Raw genomic sequence first — 21,860 nt, forward strand, 5'->3', positions numbered from 1 at the left:
AGCAACTTCAGTGCAAAATTATAGCTAATTTGCCTACTAACGTCAGGTGGTCATAATAATCTGGCTACTCAGTGTATTGCTGGTTCTGATTTGCTAATATTTTGTTGAGGACTTTAGCATCTCTGTTCATCGCAGATATTCGCCTATTATTTTCTTTCTTTGTATTGTCTTTATCTGGTTTTGGAATTAGGATAATGCTGGCCTCATAAAAAAGAACTTGGAAGTGTTCCTTCCTTTTGAGTTTTTTGGAATAGTTTGAGGAGAACAAGTGTTAGTTCTTCTTTGAATGTTTGGTAAAATTCTCCTGTAAAATCATCCCATTCAGGACTTTGTTTACTGGGAGTTTTTAAATGACTGCTTCAATTTCATCATTTATTACAGGCTTATTTAGGTAGTTTATTAGTGCTTTTCTTGTTTCTTGAGGTAGACTTGTAATGCTATGAACTTCCTTCTCAGGACATCTTTCCTTGTGTCCCATAGGTTTTGGGTGGTTGTGTGTTCATTTTCATTGTTTCCAAGAAGTTTTTAATTTCTTGCTTGATCTCATTGGTAATCCATTCATTCATATATATATAAAGGCCTAAGCACCATTATGATGGAATGACTGGGAACTACCTGTCAGCCAGTCACTGTGATGCGCACTGACCACCAGAGGGCAGATGCTCAATGCAGGAGATGCCCCCTGGTGGTCAGTGTGCTCCCACAGCCCCTTTCCCCAGCCAGCTGGCCCCCATCGGCCCCTGGTGCTAAGCTATTTGTAGAGACCTGCTTCTGGGTCAAGGTTTCATACATAGCAGAGCAGCTCCCTTGCTGCGATCTATTGTAAGTCAGCCCTCGACACAAGGGTTTGTCTCGCTCCCGTCCTCTCCCTTCCTCAGGGACCTCCTGACCCCCCCCTCATCCCCCCCACCCCCCAGTGGTGGTGCAGCGGTGAGGGAAGGAGGAGGGGGGAGGTGGGGAACCTTGCAGTGGTGGGATGCCAAGGGTGGCATCGGCATCCAGCATCCGTTCCTTCCGCCCCCAGCCCGGCAACTGTTGCCTCCTCTCCTGATCCTGCCGTGGCCTTTGGGCCTGGGCTGGGATAGGGAACCAGGGGTGTGTGGCAGCAGACGCAGCCCCTTTCTCAGGGGGGCTGAGGGTCAGTTCCCGCCTCAGGGCCAGCGGCCAACCTCCCGCAGTCCCTCCCCCTATTCCTCTCTGCTGCCAGCCAACCTCCTGTGGTCCCTCCCAACTGGCTGGCCAATCTCCCTCTGAGGTCCCTCCCCCAGTCAGCCAACCTCCTGTGGTCCCATTCCCCCCCCCTCCCATGCACGAATTAGTGCACTGGGCCTCTAGTTGTTTAATAACATGCTATTTAGCCTCCCTGTATTTGAGGTTTTTTTTGTTGTAGTTGATTCCTAACTTCATGCCATTGTGATCTGAGAAAATGCTTGGTATATCAGTCTTCTTGAATTTGTTTAGATTTGTTTTGTGTCTAACATGTGTTCTCTCTGAGAATGTTCCATGTGCACTTGAGAAGAATATATAGTTTTTTGCTTTGGAGTAAAACGTTCTTAAGCCTGACCTAGTGTGTCATTTTTTGTTTTGTTTTTGTTTTTCAGTAGTGTGTCCTTTAAGGCCTCTGTTTCCTTGTTGATTTTTTTGTGTGGAAGATTTACCCCATGATGTCAGTGGAGTGGAAAAGTCCCCTACTATTACTGTTTTGTAGTCAATCTCCCCCTTAAAGCCCATCAAGAGTATGTGTGTGTACGTATATATATATTTGGTTGCTCCAGTATTGGGTTCATATAAGTTTACTAGGCTTATATTTTGTTGTTGTCATTCCCATTAGTATTTATGTAGTGACCCTCTTTGTCTTTTGTTATGGGGTTTTGTTTTGAAGTCTGTTTTGTCAGATATTAGTATTGCTACTCCAGCTTTTTTTTTCTTTCCATGTGTGTGGAATATATTTTTCCATCCTTTCACTTTCTTTTTTTTTTTTTTAATATATTTTTATTGATTAAGATATTACATATGTGTCCTTGTCCCCACGTTACCCTCTACCCCCCCCCCCCCCCCGCTCATGCCCTCACCCCCCCCCCCCCCCGCCCTGTTGTCCGTGTCCATTGGTTAGGCCTATATGTCTGCATGTAAGTCCTTTGGTTGATCTTTCCCCCTTACCCCCACACTTCCCTACCCTCCCTCCAAAGCCCGACAGTCCAATCAATGCCTCTCCGTCTCTGGATCAGTCCTTGTTCATCAGCTTATGTTGTTCATTATATTCCACAAATGAGTGAGATCATGTGGTATTTATCCGCTCTCCAGTTCCATCCACGCTGTGGCAAATGGTAAGAGTTCCTTTTTCTTCTTCCTCTTCTTAAAGAATACCTTTCAGCATTTCATATAATGCTGGTTTGGTGGTGATGAACTCCTTTAGCTTTTTCTTATCCGTGAAGGTCTTTCTCTGACCTTCTATTCTGAATGATAGCTTTGCTGGATAAAGTAATCTTGGTTGCAGGTTCATGCTATTCATCACTTTGAATATTTCTTGCCACTCCCTTCTGGCCTGCATGGTTTCTGTTGAGAAATCAGCTGACAGTCGTATGGGTACTCCCTTGTAGGTAACTGACTGTCTTTCTCTTGCTGCTTTTAAGATTCTCTCTTTGTCTTTTGCTCTTGGCATTTTAATTATGATGTGTCTTGGTGTGGTCCTCTTTGGATTCCTTTTGTTTGGGGTTCTCTGCACTTCCTGGACTTGGAAGTCTATTTCTTTCACCAGGTGGGGGAAGTTTTCTGTCATTATTTCTTCAAATAGGTTTTCAATATCTTGCCCTCTCTCTTCTTCTGGTACCCCTACAATTCTGATGTTGGTACGCTTGAAGTTGTCCCAGAGGCTCCTTACACTATCTTCATATTTTTGGAATCTCTTTTCTTTTTTCTTTTTTGGTTGGGTATTTTTTGTTTCTTTGGATTTCATATCTTTGACTTGATTTTTGGGATCCTCTTGTCTGCTGCTGGATCTCTGTAAATTATTCTTTATTTCAGTCAGTGTATGCTTAATTTCTAGTTGGTCCTTTTTCATGTCCTCCATGGTCTCACTATACTTATTGAGGGACTCATTAAATTTATCGGCGGTTTCCATAAAATTCTTGAAAAACCTTATAAACGTGGCCTTGAACTCTATATCCAGTCGTTTGCTTTCCTCCATTTCTGCCATTTGTGACCTGTTTCTTTGTCTCCGCATTTTGGCTGCTTCCCTGTGTTGATAGAGTGGCTTTGTGTGCTAGGTGTCCTGTAGGGCCCAGTGGCTCAGCCTCCCCAGTTACCTGAAGTGGACACTCTTGGTGCACCCCCTCGTGGGCTTTGTGCACAGTCTTGTTGTAGCTATGCCTTGGTTGTTGTAGGATCACTGGGAGGAATTGACCTCCAGGGCAATTGGCAGCGAGAATCAGCTGCCCTGATGATGCTCAGCTGTGTAGCAATGCAAGCCGCTGTGGGGCCTGGGCCTTCTCTTGGAAGCTCTGAGTCTATCTGGCCCGGCTGCGGTTAGGTAATTACAGGTTGCAAATGGCCGGGGCATTCATATGCAAAAGCCTCTGCCGAAGCCTGGGCGGGGCGGGGTCTCAAGGAATCAAAGGGCTGAGAAAGCAGGTATGGCGGAGCCTCAGCCCTGCCCTAAGGAGTCGCGAGTCCCAGTGTCCCCGCAACGGCTGCAAGCACCTCTGAGGGGAAGCCGCTCTCAAGCTCGCCCGCTGCCAGACAGTCCAGTATCTCCCCGTATGAGCCCTGGGTCCCCAGAGACTTCCCGGAACCGGATTTCAGAGGTGTCGGGAGCTTGTGTCTCCCTCCGGATTCAAAAAGACAGCCGCGTCCTCAGGTGCCAGACCCTTTCCGCGCGCGCGCGAGCCCCCGTACCTCTGCACGCCACCTCCGCAGCTCCTCCCGCTCACAGTGTGCTTTTCTTTCCTTCTAGTTGTAGAATTTACACTCAGCCAGCCCTCCTGTAGTTCTGGATGATGTCCACCTTGTGTTTTTGATGCATTTATCGATTGTTGTGGGAAGCAGAAATTTCCCGGTGTTTATCTATGCCACCATCTTAGTTTCTCTCCCCATCCTTTCACTTTCAGTCTGTGTCTATGTTTTGTTCTGAGGTTGGTCTCTTGTGGACAGCATATATATGGGTCATGTTTCTTATCCATTTAGTTACCCTATGATTTTTGACTGGAGCCTTAAATCCATTTACATTTAATGTTATTCACAGGTATTTATTTATTGCCATTTTAATTTTCTTATACCTATGATCCTCTCTCCTTTTCTTCTTAAAGCAGTCCCTTTAACATTTCTTGCTTTGCAGGTTTCCTGGTAATATACTTCGTTAACTTTATTTTTTCTCTGATAAGCTTTTTATTTCACCTTCAATTTTACATGATAGCCTTGCTGTATACTGTAGTCTTGGATTCAGCCCTTCCTTTTCATTACTTTGTATAGTTTATGCCATTCCCTTCTGGCCTGAAGTCTTTCTATTGAGAATTCAGCTGACATTCAAATGGGGACTGCTTTGCAGGTAATTTTTTGTCTTTCTCTTTCTGCCTTTAAGATTATTTCTTTGTCTTTAACGTTTGCCATTTTAATGATGACGTATCTAGGTGTGAGTCTCTTTGGGTTCATCTTGATTGGGTCTCTCTGTGCTTCCTAAACTTGTGAGACTTTTCTTCACCAAATTGGGGAAGTTTTCTGTCATTATTTCTTCAGTTTCTCTGTTCCTTGCTCACATTCTCCTCCTCCTCCTCCTCCTCTGTCTCCTCTCCTTCTTCTTCTCTTTCTTCTTTTCCCATAGCTCCCTTAAGCTGTTTTTCTTTTAAATTATTTTTTCTATTTGCTGCTCTAATTGGGTATTTATTTCTACCTTCCAAATCACTGATTCCATCCTCTGCTTCATCCAATATACTTTTAATTTCTTCCACTGTGTCCTCAATGTTCGATATGCTATTCTTATTTCTGTCTGGTCTTGTTCATGGTTTCTGTGTCTTTTTTTCATGCTGTTGTAGTTCCCATTGAGTGCCTTGTAATTTTTACTAAGTTCCTTAAGCATGTTTATAACCATTACTTTGAACTCTGATAGGCTGCTTGCCTCCATTTATTTAGTGTTTTTTCTGGATATTCCTCCTTTTCTTACATTTGGGTTTGTTCTTTGTCTCCCCATTTTAGTTGTCTCTTTATATTTGTTTCTATGCATTAGAACTGTCTTCTCAGTTTTTGAGGGATGGCCTTATGTAAAAAGTGTCTTTAGGGGTCCAATGGTGCAGTCTCTTTGATCTCCTGAGCTGCATGCTCTAGGATTGCCCCTGGTGTGACTTATTTGGACTCCTTTGTTATAATTGGGATTTGATTGTTGATATCCCATTCATGGGACTTAATCAAAAACAGCACAAAAGTCATCAAATTACACAAAACAAGAACAGGAGAAGGAAAAAGAAGAGAAAGCAAAGGAAAGAAAAAATAAAGTACTAGAAGACATGAGACCAAAGTCTTGGAGGGGATATAAAGAAAAAAGGAGAAACAAGAATAAGAAAAAATGGCAAAGTTAAAGCAAGAAGGAAGCTATAATAACTAGTATAGGAATAGAAAAGAAATTAAATAATAATTTAATTTTTAAATAAATATATTTTATTGATTTCAGAGAGGAAGGTAGTAGGAGAGAGAGAAGCATCAGTGATGAGAGAGAATTATTGATCATCTGTCTACTGGGGTTTCAGCCCACTACCTGGCCACGTAACCTGACTGGGAATAGTACTCTGACCTCCTGTTCCATGGGTTGATGCTCAACCACTGAGCCACACTGCCCTGGCAATAATAATGGATTTAAAAATTACTAACAATGTTTATATTAAGATACAGATAGGAAAGTTAAATGGAAAAAAAGGAAAAAATAAGAGAAAAATGAAATAAAAATTAATAATAATAAAAAGTCAAAGAGAATAGAATCAAAGAGAAGAAAGAAATTAATAGATATGCAAGAAAAAAGCAAAAAAAAGGGGGAAAAACCCGAAAACAAAACAAAAAGGCCACACACACACACACACACACACACTCACTCCAAAACCTTTGGGTATGCTATTTGTGGAGCTCCCTGGATTTTGCTCTGATGTTGTTGAATCAGGTCCCTTTGTGTGTCTGCCCTGGGCCTCCTGAGAGATTCTCTGGTGCAGACCTATGTATGTCACTGTCCCTTTCTGGCGCTGGGCAACCTGATTGAGGCCCAATAGGTTGAAGCTCCTTGTAGTCTAGTGGGCGAGGCCTCCTTATCGCAGAGGCTGGGTCTGCCTTAAGTTTCATACCTTGAGTGTTTCTGTTCTGAACTGTTCTCCCTTCCTCCACGGAGCAGGGCTCTGTGGGGGTATCCTGGTCTTGACTGGGTTGGTTTGAGCAGACTCTTGTTGGGATTGGTGACAGTAGCTTGTAGGATGGGGGACCAGGCCCTTCCTCTCCTTCCAGTACCTCATCTCTGCCTGTCTGGCTGGCACCTCCTTGCCTCCTGCAGGGGCACAGATATCCAGCCTTGGGCTATTTCTCCTTGGCTCAGATTGCTGCAGTGGAAGTCAGAAGCAACTGTTTGGCCGATGGGAAAGAGGGTACCTTCCTGGTGTTCCAGATGGGCAGCTCTAATCTTTACTGGGCCTACTGTCCAGCCCCCTTTCTGCTCACCAGCACGAGTTCCTCCAAGATATAAATGGACCTCCAGATTCAATGCTGGCAGTGTCCTTCAGATCCCTCCAGTGTAGGCTGGCTCTGAGCTCAACTGCGTGGCTCTTCCCACTGCTCAGGAGGAACTTCCTAGGCTGCACTATGGCAGGGTGCTAGTGCTACTCTATCCAGGGACTGCAGTCCCAGGCTCCCACTGCTGCACCCACTCTGCAGTCTCCACAGCCAGTGCCCTTGAAGCCTCCTTTCTCAGTCCCAGGCCCTCCCATCTCACCTATAGATCTGCAGCCTCTTGAGTTTCCTCAGGTCCTCAGTTCAACAGTTCCAGGTTAGGGATGGCTACATCCACCTCCCAGCCTTCAGCACAGTTCCTACCTCCAAGCCCCGGTAGCACAGTAGCATTGGTAGTGGATAAGTACACTGCAGCAGCAAGAGCCCTGTGGGGTCAGTGGTGGTTGCACCACAGTGGCACAGTGTCCAGGCTAGGTCCCGTCAGGTGCCATGTTGTGATCTTTCTGTCATTATTTCTTCTAACAGGTTTTCAATATCTTGCTTTCTTCTTCTGGCACCCCCATAATGTAAGTGTTGGTTGCTTGAAGTTGTCCCAGAGGCTTCTTATACTATCTTCATATTTTTTGATTCTTTTTTCTTTTTGCTCTTCTGAATGGTGTTTTTTATTTCCTCAAATTCCAAATTGTTGATTTGATTCTCAGAGTCCTCTCCTCTACTGTTGAATCCCTGTAAATTATTCTTTATTTCAGTTAGTGTATTCATTACTTCTGACTGTTCCTTTCTCATGTCTTTGACATCCTCACTAAGATCCTTGAAAGTCTCACTAAGTCCCTTGAAGCTCTCATTTAGATCCTTGAGCAACCTTATAACCATTGTTTTGAACTCTGTATCCAGTAGTTTGCTTTCTTCCATTTCTTTCATTTGTAACAATTCTTTGCATTTTGGCTGCTTCCTTGTATTTGTTCCTATGTATTAGGTAGAGCTCTCATGTCTCTTGGAATTGATAGAGTAGCCTTTTGTAGTAAGTGTCTTGTAGAGCCCATGGCTCAGCCTCCCCAGTCATCTGAGCTGGGCGCTCTAGGTGCGCCTTTGTGTGGGCTGTATGCACAGTCTTGTAGTTGAGCCTTGATTGCTGTTGGCATCACGGGGAGGAATTGACCTCCACCCCAATTGGCTGTGAGGAACAGCTGTGTCTACAATGGAAGAGCGCTGTGCAGGAGACAACCCTATGGAGCAGAATTTGCTTCAGTGGGTTTTTGTGCTCACTGAGTCTGCCCCTTGAGTGTGTCATTTGTGGGTGTGTTGAGTTGTAATCTGCTATGGTCTGAAGCTTTTCACTGGGTGCACTGGGTCTGGGACCTCCAAGAAGGTACGAAGTCACCCACTGCCTGGGGCCACCTGGCAGGAGTTACAGAGAGATCTGCAGATAGCTGCTACTTGTACTGGGCTAGAAGTGCCCAGGTGAGGCCCAGCAGTGAATCAAGGCAGGCTGGTGCTAGTGCCTGGTCTTGGGCCTTTTATTGATAGGTGTGGAGCATGCTGACTCCAGCTGCTGCTTGTTTAAGAGATTTTACTAAAGTCTGAAACCTGAGCCAGGACAGGCTATTCATATGGAAGAACAGCTACAAACCGCTTAGGTGGGGCTGCAAATTTGATGGGACCGAGTCTCAGGGAATAACTAGGGTGAACAGAGTGAATCTATACTGATGGAAACTGAGATATTGCTGCCAGTCAGCTGTGTGACAGTGGTGGTCCCAGCATAGGAACAATGACTGTGGAGAGCACCCAGGTCACCTCCGAGTTCCTGCCCTGATACCAGGCAATCCAGTTCCTCCCCATTGGTCCCTGGTTCCCTCAATGCATCCATCCAGCACTGGAGCTCAGAGGGAGCTGGACAGTATGTTTGTGCGCTGGTCCTTTAAGAGGAACTGTTTGGGACTCCAGCAGCCTCTGTGTCATTCAGCCACAATTCCCCCTGGTTTTTACTGCCAGAAGTTATGAGGACTTCCTTCTTAGCTCTGGAACCCTGGGCTGTGCTCATGGGTCCCCTTGCCTCTCACAGGAGGCCTCCGCTGTGCCACATGTGGGTGTCCAACCAGCCCATTCTGCTCCCCTTTCTTCTTCCAGTTTCTGTGTGCTTTCATCTTTTTTTTTTTTTTAATATATTTTATTGATTTTCTACAGAGAGGAAGAGAGAGGAATAGAGAGTTAGAAACATTGATGAGTGAGAAACATCGATCAGCTGCCTCCTGCACACCTCCTACTGGAGATGTGCCCGCAAACAAGGTACATGCCCTTGACCAGAATTGAACCTGGGACCCTTCAGTCCACAGACTGACACTCTATCCACTGAGCCAAACCAGTTAGGTCAATGTGCTTTCATCTTTACTTCTCAGATTTCAGGTGGTTCTGACTGATGGTTGTTCTGTATTTCAGTTGTGATTTTGATTTCGTTTTGGGAGTCGCCAAGTTACTGGCGTTTACCTACTCTGCCATCTTGGTTCACCAAAACTGTTTGTTCTTGTATTATTATTTATTAATTCATTGTATTATTTTTCATATGAACCACTGTAAACCACTTTTGCCCTTTGTTGAATTGATGGCTTTTTAAACAAAATGGTCTGTCTTTTAGGATAGACTGAGGAATAGCAAGTAGACCTTGTAAAATACAAGGTGTATTTTGTATAAAGTATATTTGGTCATTTAGAACGGTATGTTAAATGAGGCTGTCCAGGTTGCGGGCTCGATCCCCAGTAGGGGGCGTGCAGGAGGCAGATGATCAATGGTTCTCTTTCATCGATGTTTCTGTTTTCCTCTCCCTTTCTTTCTGAAATCAATAAAACATATATGTTTAAAAAAATAAATTTAAGAAAGAGAAATAAAAGGCTTTATCTTAAAAAAATAAAGAATTGCCATATGCCCTTTACCAAGGTTCACCAATATTAACATTTTGTCAATTTATTTTTCTTTGCCCTACACACACACACACACACACACACACACACACACGTATATTTAAACTCGTTTTTCTTCCTGAGCCATTTGAGATCAGTGGCAGATATTATACCCATTTACCTTTGAATACTTTCTTTAGGTTTATATGTGATCAAGAATATATGCATCCCTATGTTCATAGCAGCACAATTTACAATAGCATTTGCCCATCAGTAGATGAATGGATAAAAAAGCTGTGGGACATTTATCACATGATCTCACTTATTTGTGCAGTGTAATGAACAAAATGAATTGACCAACAAAATGAGACCCTTGAGTCTGTCATTTGTGGGTGTGTTGAGTTGTGGAACAGACTGACATACCTCAATGTGAGGTTGGGGGAAGAAGAAGAGATAAACCAAAGAACTTTTATACTTATATGTATAGCCTATAGACATGGAAAATAGGGTAGTAAAGACCTGGGGGATAGTTAGGGGCTAGGAGGAGGTGGCTAAAGGGTGGGGGAATGGGAGATATCTGTAATACTACCAACAATAAAAAATATATTAAAAAATTTTTGAGATCTGTGGTTCTTAATAGAATGTCTTACAAACTATACTATAGTTTTCAAAATCAAGAAATTAAATGGCAATACAATATTATTGGATCTACAGTCCAAATTTAAATTTTGTCAGTTGTATCATTAATATCCTTTATAGCTATTTTCAGTACATTTTATTTAGTTTTCCTAAGTTATCTTTGATGTGTAAGTTTCGCAGCTTTTCTTTGTCTTTCATGAATATGACATATTTGAATAGTACAAATGAAGAGGACAGTGTTTTTTTTTTTAATATATCTTATTGATTTTTTTACAGTAAGGAAGGGAGAGAGATAGTCAGAAACATCGATGAGAGAGTAACATCGATCAGCTGCCTCCTGCACATCTCCCACTGGGGATGTGCCCGCAACCCAGGTACATGCCCTTGACCGGAATCGAACCTGGGACCTTTCAGTCCACAGGCTGACGCTCTATCCACTGAGCCAAACTGGTTTCGGCGAAGAGGACAGTTATTTAAAAAAATGTCTGTCCGTTGAGGTTATGTGATGTTTCCTTGTGATTAGATTCAGATTGCTCACTCTTTGTAGGACTATACCACAGTTATGACATTGTGTCCTTTTCATTACTTTGTGTCAGGAGGCACATGGTGTCAGATTGTTCTGTTGGGGAAGCATCCACGTTGATCTCTTGGTTAAGGAAATGTCTGCCAAGTTTTCCTCCCCCCAGACTCATGGCAACTACTGATCTTTATATTGTTTCCATAGTTCTGTCTTTTCCTAAATGTTATTTAGTTGGAATCAGACAGTATGTAGTCTTTCAGATTGGCTTTCTTTCACTTTGTAATATGCATTTAAAGTTTCTCCATCTCCAGGGCTTTTTGTCACTGAATAGTATTCCATTGTTTGGATGACAGTTACTTACCCATTCACCTATGGAAGGACATCTTTGGAAAAAAAAATACATGTATAATTTTAAATTTTATTTCAAAGGGAGAGAGAGATTGAAACATCAGTGATGAGAGAGAATCATTGATCGGTTGCCTCCTGCACTGGGGATTGAGCCTGCAACCCGAGCATGTGCCCTGACTGGGAATTGATCCTTGACCTCTTGGTTCATAGGCCAACACTCAACCACTGAGCCATGCCCACTCTGTAGGGAAGGACATCTTGATTGCTTCTCAATTTTGGCCATTATGGAGAACCATCCTTGATGTGGAGATAAATTTTCCCCCACTTTTGGTCAGTGAATACCAAGGAGGAAAGTTGCTGGTAAAGCATATTTAGTTTTATAGTAAAACACCAAATTTTTTCAAAGTGGCTGCATCATTGTGGGAATCCACCAACAATGGATGGAGTTCCTGTTGCTCTACATCCTCACTGGCACTTGGTGTTGTCAGTGTTCTGAATTTTGGGCATTCTAATAGTTGTGTAGTGGTATCTTACTTTAATTTACATTTTCCTTATGACATATGGTGAGGAGCATCTTTTCATGTGCTTATTTGCATCTGTGTATTTTCTTTTTATCTTTGGTGAGGTGTCTGTTAAGGTCTTTGGCCCCTTTTTAAATCAGGCTGTTTTTTTTCCTTATTGTTGAATTTTAAGAGTGCTTTTTATACTAGAGGTCTGGTGTACAAAATTCGTGCATGGGCCAATCAGGTTCCCTGCCTCCCGGCCTCCCCACCTCCTTTTCCCCTCACTCCCTCAGTGCCCCGCCACCACCGCTGGTCACCCGGCATGTTCCACACCGCCCCCTGGTGGTTAGCACACATCATAGCAAGCGAACGAACTCCCTGTTGAACTCCCGAGGGGACAGTTTGCATATTAGCCTTTTATTATATAGGATTTTGAATAAGTCTTTTATTAGAAATACTAGAGGCCTGATGCACAAAATTCTGGCCCGGAGTGGGTGTCCCTCAGCTGGGCTTGCACCCTTTCATAATCCGGGACCCCTTGGGGGATGTCCAACTGACAGTTTAGGCCCGATTGCAATCCGGGACCCATCGCTCCTAACTGCCCGCCTGCTTGCTCCTTAGCACTGCCACGGAGGTGGGAGAGGCTCCCGCCACCACCGCTGCGCTCACCAGCCATGAGCCCGCCTTCTGGTTGAGCAGTGTTCTGCTGTGGGAGCACACTGACCACCAGGGGTAGTTCCTGCATTGAGCATCTACCCCTGGTGGTCAGTGTGCATCTGGTTGTTCTGCCGTAACGGTAGCTGGGCTTTTATTATATACTAGAGGCCCAGTGCATGAAATTCATGCACTTGGGTGGTTGGGGTGTCCCCCAGCCTGGCCTGTGCCCTGTCACAGTGTGAGACCCCCGTGATTGATCGCACCAAAGAGGTAGGCCCCTCCCACCCATCCAGGGCTCCTCGATGGATTGCCCCAAAGAGGTAGGTCGGAGCTGGGAGGCTGGACCCCCAGGCAGGCCTCTCTGCGCGGAGCCAGGGCATCCCTAGGCAGCCCTCGCCGGACCCCCAGGCAGGCCTCGCCTTGCGGAGGTGGGACTCTCAGGCAGGCTCTGTGCCGTGGACGCAGTATCAAGCTCAGCCCCGCCCGCCTGTGCACGCAGCCATCTTGTGACGGCATAAGGGTATCACGGCATGACGACCACTTAGGCTTTTATTAGTAAGGATACTAGAGGCCCAGTGTGTGAAATTTGTTCCCTCGGGGGTGAGGGGGTCCCCCTCCGCCCGGCCTGCGCCCTCTCGCAGTCTGGGAGCCCCTGGTGGTCAGTGTGCATCATAGCGACCAGTTGTCACTCCCATGTGCTGACAGCGCTGGTCCCGCTCGCACCTGCTGACAGTACAGAGCGACTGGGGCTAGTGCCAGCAGCGGGTGTGAGTGGGGCCGGTGCTATCAGCAGGTGTGAGCGGCGGCTGCTGCCCTGATTGCCCCTCAGGAGCAGACGGAGGTAGAGAAGCCCTCAGGGGCGACTGGGGCTGGCAGCTGCTGCTTGCATCCGCTGACGGTGCTGAGTGATTGGGACTGGCGCCGGGCGCCGGGCACCGGCAGCAGGTGCAAGTGGCAGCTTTGGTGCCGGCTGCAGGTATGAATGAGGCCGGCGCCGACAGTGGGTGCGAGCGGGGTTGGCCTCGGCACTGGCAGCAGGTGCAAGCGCCCGACGGGACCATGGTGCACAGGAGCAATGAATTTTCAGTAACCACCAGAGGCTCACCCCGATGACAGTGACCGGCACCCCACCTTGGTCTTATGCCCCCACTCACCTGCTCCACCATCCCGCTGTGGCCAATGCCTGCCATGTTCTGTGCTCTGCCCCCTGCTGCCGACGCCTGCCATGTTCCGCACGCGTCCCCAGGTGGTCAGCGCACATCATAGCGACCCGTTGTTCTGCCGTATTTTCTCCTTACATTATCTTTTACAGTGCAAAAGTTTTTAATTTTAACCAAGTTCAGATTATCAGTTTTTTCATGGATCACATCTTTTGTATTATATATTAAAGTCATTGCCAAACCTTCCGCCATCTAGTTTTTCCCTTCTATTATCTTCTAGGAATATAAGTTTTGTTTAAGGAAACCTTTGGAGCAGCAGTCTTCACCTGGTGGTCTGCAAGGTCCAAAAGGTTGGCGACTGCTAGTCTAGATAATCTTTTTTTTTACATGTGGATGTCCAGTTGTTCCAGCACCATTTGTTGAAAAGACTGTCATGTCACCCTGGTTGTCGTGTCTCAGGGGTTAGAGCGGTGCCCCACGCATCAAAGAGTTTTGAGTTCTACTCATGGTCAAGGGCACATACCTGGTTTGCAGGTTTGATCCCTGTCCCATTTGGGGCGAGTGTGGGAGGCAACCAATCTATGTGTCTCTCTCACATCAATGCTTCTCTTTCTGTTTCTTTCCCCATGCCTCCCCCTCCCTTCCACTCTCTCTAAATCAGTGGCATGGAACAGACTGACATAACTCGATGTGGGGTTGTGGGGCACATTAAGAGGTAAACCAAAGAACTTATATGCTGACGTAGGGGTGGGGTGGGCGTTGGGAGGAGGGGGGGAAAGGGGAGGAAATGGGAGATATATGTAATACTATCAAAAATAAAAAATTTAAAGTATTTTAACCACTAACCCATACCAGCTGAGCCACTATAGTTTTTAGAGTAAAAGTTTTGGACTTCTTTTGTTGAATGTATTCCTGAGTATTTTATTCTTTTTAATTTAATTTTAAATAGAATTAACTTGTGTTATTTTCATATTTTTCTTTACTAGTGTATAGAAATAAGAATTATTTAATGTTGATCTTGTACTATGAAACCTTGCTAAACTTGTTTATTAGCTCAAATACTTTTAGTGGATTTATTTATTTATTATTCATTTTAAATGTGTTTTTATTTATTTTTAGAGAGGAAGGGGGAGGGATAGAGAGATAGAAACGTCGATAGAGAGACACATCTTCAATCGGCTGCCTCCTGCATGCACCCCCACTGGGTATTGAGCCTGCAACCCAGGCATGTGCCCTGACCGGGAATTGAACCCACCATCTCTTGTTTCCTGGGTCGAATACTCAACTACTGAGCCATGCCGGCTGGGCACTTTTAGTGGATTTAAAAACTTTCCTATATACATGATATCATCTGCAAACTCTTTTTTAAAAGGATTATTATATGTAGGTTTTATATATGTAGAAGGTGATTGAAAGTATCCTCCCCTTTAGGCTTGGGTGTGGTATAAAGTCTATAGCTCCGGGGATTTGGTGGATGTTAAAATCACCGTGGCTCAGTGATCTAATTCCTCAGCCATTGTGGCTTGTCTTACTCTCTCAAATGAGACTGAGATTAAATCCACCTGTTTTTATTCTGTTTTAGGTCATTGCTGTCCAAAGAGAGTGTCCTTGTTCTATGACTGGCCCTCTGTCGTCCATCATCCACATTTAAAAATGGCCTCTGAGAGCCTGAGTAGTCTGATCTCTGCCTCCCTCTCGAAGCTCTCTTCCACGCTCTCTTAGTTAGAACTGCAATCAAAGGCCCTGTCTCCTTCTGCCCCTCGTGCCTTCCCACATGGAATGTCTCTGCCTGGATGCCTTGTACCCTTCTTTGCTTAGTCACCTCCTAATTGAGCCCTAGTTGTGTACCATAGACCAGGTCAGGTTTCTTATGCTGTAGCTTCTCATATGTGTTACATTTGCTTTACTTCTACTTACCTCACATCTCAGGTGTAAATTTTCATTTCTTAGCTGACTTGAATAGTATCTATTGACTCACTGGTTTGGGAGCTCACAAAAGCACAGGTCATGCTTTGTTCACTGTATTGTTAGCACCTTGCATAGTGTCTAGGACAGGGGTCCTCAAACTTTTTAAACAGGGGGCCAGTTCACTGTCCCTCAGACCTTTGGAGGGCCGGACTATAGTTTTAAAAAAAAACTATGAACAAATTCCTATGCACACTGCACATATCTTATTTTGAAGTAAAAAAACAAAACGGGAACAAATACAGTATTTGTACTTGCATGTGGTCCATGGGCCGTAGTTTGAGGACCCCTGGTCTAGGCCATAGTAATAGATGCTTAACAATAGTATCTGTTATTTAATTATTGAGGTGAGGTGTTTCAGAAGTATTATCTCAGTTCTTGGCTATCTGTTTATGCTGCTAATATTCTTTAGCTAGTGGTTCATCTTGTGTCCATAAATGCTTAAGGGTTTTGGCAATGCTAATCATAAATGACAATATCGTTTTGTAATAAGAATGTTTGGCAGGTATGTTTGGTATGTTGGCTTCAGTGACTCTTCTATTTTTAGTTGGGTTACACTGCCTTTTATTGGTATTCTATTTTTGTGGATCTGATTTGGTTTTGATAAAAAAATATTTTTTTTAACTCAATCTCTTGGGGAAAGCTAATTGGATCATAAAATAGTAGTGGGATATAGAGGTCTTCACCTACACTAGGATTTCCAGTAAAGTCAGCATTACTATTTGGAAGTAAGGTTTGGGAAAACATCCCGGTGAGGTCAGCTCTCCTTTATTTCAAAGGACTTCTGGTTAGTGCATTTAGTGTATGTGTAAGACAGGCTCATGGCTTTTGTGTTATGCCAGAAGAGAAATAGCAATTTTTGTTGTTAAGAAGAAATACTATGCTTCTGAAACTTTGTTTTTACTAATGAGGTAGGATAAAAAGAATATGGAGGACGGAGAAATTATTTATTACTTTGGTAAAAAGTCCATTGTTGTTACAAGCCTGTATTGTGAAGTAAGAATAGGCAGTGGAAATTTTCAGACTTCATATTTGCTTCAGAACAGTTTGTAGATTTTTATATGACTCATTCAATTGTCTTTTTACTATCAGTCACCAGTACACATGATACCCTTACTGAAGGTGTTAGTAAGTGAACAAGAGCCCATTGCATACGTAAGGACACGTATATTTCCAAAGATGGCTTTTCTTTCTCTTGCTAAGAGGCATATACTTGTGGTAATATGGTTTGTTGTCCAAGACAGAAGACTTAGTATGATTTTTCCAGTGACAGTCAGTAGCAGTATGCTATTAAGCTCTGTCCTGGCTCTCAGCCTGGTTTTGTTTGTCTTGGTTCATGCAACTATAGAGCATTTTATGTGTCTGGCTTCTCAGAAGATGGTGAGTTTTCCTAAATGGAAAATTTTAGAGGTAGATAGGATTGTTGTGGCTTGGGTTTGATATGGTGAAAGAAAATCATTTTATTATAACTCCTGAGTCTTGAATTCGGTGAAAACATGGGAAGGTGAAGTAATTTTAAATGTTGATGACAAATTTTTAAAAATGCATAGGATTTTTCAAAGGTTGAAAATAGCTCTGTATTGCTTCTTACTAGTAGAGTTTTATTTATTTGGTTCTAAATAAGTTATTCTGTTATAACATGTAAATTATCTGAGTTCATTGTTCATTTTAGAAAATGTGCAAGAAAATTCTTGATTTAAAAATCTGATTTAAATTTTGGTAAAAGATAGCTATTTAACTAGTATCAATCTGTTGTGACTCATATCTGTCCTAAAATCTGACAAGCATATAATATTTATAATAAATGATTAATTTACTAAATAATCACTTAACTTAGACTTCTCTTTCACTGATGACATTTTTTAAAAAAATGTATTTTTATTGATTTCAGAAAGAGAGAGATGGAAACATCAATGATAAGAGAATCATTGATCGGCTGCCTCCTCTCCGCCTCACATTGGGGACTAAGCCTAAAACCAGGGCATGTGCCCCACTGGGAATCGAACCATGACCTCCTGGTTCATAGGTCCACACTCAGCCACTGAGCCACGTCAGTCAGACTCAGTGGTGGCATAAAAAAAGATACAGCCATATAATGTCCAGATATTATGACATGTCAAAGTAGTACTATAAACTAAAACTTCTGAAAGATTTGAAAAGGAAACTATTTTATTTAAAACTGTTGTTTTTAAAAGGAACTATTGCTGTATTCACACTTTAAATCATTAAAAACATATTTTCTTAAGAATAGAAGCACTAGCTTTTGGTTTTTGGCTCAGAGCAGGTTTAGGTGCAACTTTCTTCAGTTGTCCCATATCTGGGTTCATCCGACACCAGTTGCCTCCACCATGCTGCTGAAGTTCGACTCCAAGGAGATCACTATATATCTGAGGTGCACTGGTGGGGAAGTTGGTGGCACATCTGCCTTCACCCCCAACATCAGCCTCTGATTGTTGATTACATCGCCAAAGCAACTGGTGATTGGAAGGGTCTGGAGATTACAGTGAAACTGACTATTCAGAACAGACAGGCCCAGATTGAGGTAGTACTTCTGCCTCTGCCTGATCACCAAAGCCCCCAAAGAACCACAAAGACCAGAAAGAAGTGAAAAAACATTAAACACAGTGAAAATATCACTTCTGATGATATTGTCAACATTGTCCAACCAATATAGCACTGATCTTTAGCTAGAGAACTTTCTGGATCCTTTAGAGAGATCCTGGGGACTGCAGTGTTGATGGCTGCCACCCTCATGACATCATAAATGACTTAAACAGTGGTGCAATGGAGTGCTCAGCTAGTTAAGAACTACAAAGGAAATTATTTCTATTAAAGATCATTTGACAAACCCCCCGCCCCCCGAAAAGAAGTCCTAGATTTCTGCATTTCAGTGGTAGTCTTCTTCTTTTTTTTTAAATTAAATCTTTATTGTTCAGATTATTACATTTGTTCCTCTTTTTTCCCCCCATAACTCCCCAGTTCCCGCCCCACCCTTTGCCCTCACTCCCCACCCACTGTCCTCATCCATAGGTGCACGATTTTTGTCCAGTCTCTTCCCGCATCTCCCACACCCCTTTCCCCCCCAAGAATAGTCAGTCCATTCCCTTTCTATGTCCCTGATTCTATTATGATCACCAGATTATTTAGTTTCTTTCTCTTGCTGCTTTTAAGATTCTCTCTTTGTCTTTTGCTCTTGGCATTTTAATTATGATGTGTCTTGGTGTGGTCCTCTTTGGATTCCTTTTGTTTGGGGTTCTCGGTGCTTCCTGGACCTGTAAGTCTATTTCTTTCACCAAGTGGGGAAAGTTTTCTGTCATTATTTCTTCAAATAGGTTTTCAATATCTTGCTCTCTCTCTTCTTCTGGCACCCCTATAATTCTGATGTTGGTACACTTGAAGCTGTCCCAGAGGCTCCTTACACTATCTTCGTATTTTTGGATTCTTTTTTCATTTTGCTTTTCCAGTTGGGTGTTTTTTGCTTCTTCGCATTTCGAATCTTTGACTTGATTCTTGCGCTCCTCTGGTCTGCTGTTGGGTGTCTGTACAATATTCTTTATTTCAGTCAGTGTATGCTTAATTTCTAGTTGGTTCTTTATCACAATATCAAGGGTCTCATTAGTTTTCTTGAGGATCTCACTACATTTATCGGCGGCTTGTAGACAGTTCTTAAGAGACCTTAAAAGTGTGGTTCTGAACTCAGTATCCTCCATTGACAGTTTTGTCCTGTTTCTTTGCCTCCGCATTTTTTATGCTTTCTTGGTGCACCCCCTAGTGGTCTTTGTGCGCAGTCTTGTTGTAGTTAAGCCTTGATTGTTGTCGGCAGTACCGGGGGTGATTTGACCTCCAGGCTAACTGGCTATGAGACTCCGCTGTGTCTGCAGTGGGAGAGCTTCTGTGCTGGATCTCTAGGGCGGTGCTAATCTTGCGTTTGCCTGAGGCTATCCGGCAAATGGCTCTGCACAGGGCTTGGGCAGAGCGGGTCCCCAGGGATCTACTGGGCGGGCCGGAGCGGGCAGTTATGGCTGCTCTCAGTTCAGTCCCTAGGGGCTCTGCCTCACAGAGTCCCAGCAACCGCTGCAAACCTCGGAGAGAAAGCTGCCTTCGAGGTCCAACGGAAGCCAGACAGTCCCGCTTCTCCCATTTGAGTCTGGGTCCCTAGAGACTCGCCCGGATCTGGAGCTCAGAGTCTGAAACTCCCTCCCGATTGAAAACAACAACCGCGCCCTCCGCCGCCAGCCCGCTCCGCGCGCACCCCGCACCTCAGTATTTCACTTCAGCACTGCGCCTCCTCTGAGTCTGGGCATGATATTCTCTTTCCTCCTAGTTGTAGAATTTCCACTCAGCCAGCCTTCCTGTGGTTCTGGATGATGTCTGTTCCGTCGTTTACTTGTTTTTTGAAGTGGTTGTTCGAGGCAGGAATCTCCGGCGTTAACCTATGCCGCCATCTTGGTTTCTCCCCTGAAAAGATCTAGTCTTCTTGTTTTATTTAATAATATTCTACATTACGAATCACCTTTGGGAGTAGTGGTATTGTTGTGCTAATTCTTTGGCTGTCTTTAAGTATTCTGTTCACATTGTAATATACTTTGAAATAGTTTTAAAATTGAAAAGTATTACCTGAACATTCATGGTAATCTTTCAGGTAACACAGAAGAGTTCTCTTACTCTCCTGTTCAGAGGCAACTTCAACAGTTTCCCTGCACAATCTGCTAACTAAAATACATTTCTTGTTGGAATTGTATTCTTAAAATTTTTGTTCCATTCATTTTAATACTGTTCTTTCATGTGTTTTTATGTTTAAGTTTTTATTAAAATGCTTTTGGGGATAATTTTTTATTTTTTAGTATGGAGATATTATTTGTAATTAATTATATTGGGTAATTAATTATATTGTAATTATATTGGGTGTATTTTATACAGACTAGAATATGTGCATTTTTATTATTTATTTATAAAAATATTTTTTATAGATATCAGAAAGGAAGGGGGAGGGAGAGATAGATAGAAACACCGGTGATGAGAGAGAATCATTGATCGGCTGCCTCCTGCACACCCCCTACTGGGGATGGAGCCTGCAACCCGGGCATATGCCCTTGACCAGAATCAAACCCGGGACCCTTTAGACTGTAGGCCGATGCTCTATCCACTCAGCCAAACCAGCTAGGGCTGTGCATTTTTATTATGAGAATACTAGTGGCCCGGTACACAAAATTCATGCATATTAAAAGGGAATTAATTAGAGGAAATATTTTTAATACTAGTTGCCCGGTGCACAAAATTCGTGCATGGGGGAGGGGGTGTTCCTCAGCCCTGCCTGCACCCTCTCCAATCTGCGACCCCTCGAAGGATGTCCTACTGCCCGTTTACAGGGATCGGGCCTAAACTGGCAGTCGGACATCCCTCTCGCAATCTGGACTGCTGTCTCCTAACCACTCACCTACCTGCCTGCTTGCCTGATTTCCCCTGACCACCCTGCCTGCCAGCCTGCTTGCCCCCAAGTGCCTCCCCGCCAGACTGATGACCCCCAACTGCCCCCCCTACTGGCCTGCTCACCCCCATTTGCCGCCTTGCTGGCCTGCTCACTCCAAACTGGGCCGTGCCCCCCCCCCCCCCCGCTGTCCTGATCACCTCCAAGTGACCCCCACTGATGGCCTGCTTGCCCCCAACTGGCCCCCCTGCTGGTCTGCTTACCCCCAACGGCCCTGCCTCCCACCAGCCTGATCTCTCACAACTGCCCTCCCCTCTTGGCCTCTAACCGCCTCTACCTCAGCCCCGCCACCATGGCTTTGTCCAGAAGAACGTCCGGAAGGTCTCCTGGAAGGTCTCCCAGTCTAATTAGCATATTACCCTTTTATTAGTATAGATAGAGGCCTGGTGCACAGGTGGGGGCCGGCTGATTTGCCCTGAAGGGTGTCCCATATCAGGGTGGGGTTCCCTTGGGGCATGGGGCAGCCTGGGCGAGGGGCCTGTGGTGGTTTTTAGGCTGGCCACGCCCCCATGGGTTAAGGGTCCCTGCTGGGACTGTGTGGCCAGCCTGGGTGAGGGGCTAAGGGCTGTTTTCAGGCTGGCCACACCCCTTTCAGGGTGGGGGTCCCCACTGGTGTACCTGGCCAGCCTGGGTGAGGGGTTGATGGCTGCTTTCAGGCTGGCCAAGCCCCCCAGTGGGGACCCTTACCCCATGGGGGTGTGGCCAGTCTGGGTGAGGGGCTGAGGGCCATTTTCAGGCTGCCCACAGCCCCTTCAGGGTGGAGGTCCCCGCTGGGGGGCATGGCCAGCCTGGGTTAGGGGCTGAGGGCTGTTTTCAGGCTGCCCACAGCCCCTTCAGGGTGGGGGTCCCCGCTGGGGGGCATGGCCAGCCTGGGTGAGGGGCTAATGGCTGTTTGCCGGCTGGCCACAGCCCCAGGCAACCCAGGCTCCCAGACCCTCCTTGAGTGGAGGCCACAGCGGCTGGAAGCAGTAGCTGGGATTTATTTATCTTCTA

At 44.7% G+C, this 21,860-nt stretch overlaps 1 protein-coding gene and 1 pseudogene across 11 annotated transcripts in view; both read left to right on the forward strand.

The window, feature by feature from the left end:
* Window positions 1–21,860, forward strand: part of XPO4 (exportin 4) — a 151,216-nt gene that overhangs the window by 65,170 nt on the left and 64,186 nt on the right. The gene's annotated exons all lie outside the window — the stretch shown is intronic.
* On the forward strand, window positions 15,618–18,184 carry LOC118649476 (annotated as a pseudogene).

Source organism: Myotis myotis, unplaced genomic scaffold (assembly GCF_014108235.1).
Source record: "Myotis myotis isolate mMyoMyo1 unplaced genomic scaffold, mMyoMyo1.p scaffold_m19_p_3, whole genome shotgun sequence".
Taxonomy (NCBI): Eukaryota; Metazoa; Chordata; class Mammalia; order Chiroptera; family Vespertilionidae; genus Myotis; species Myotis myotis.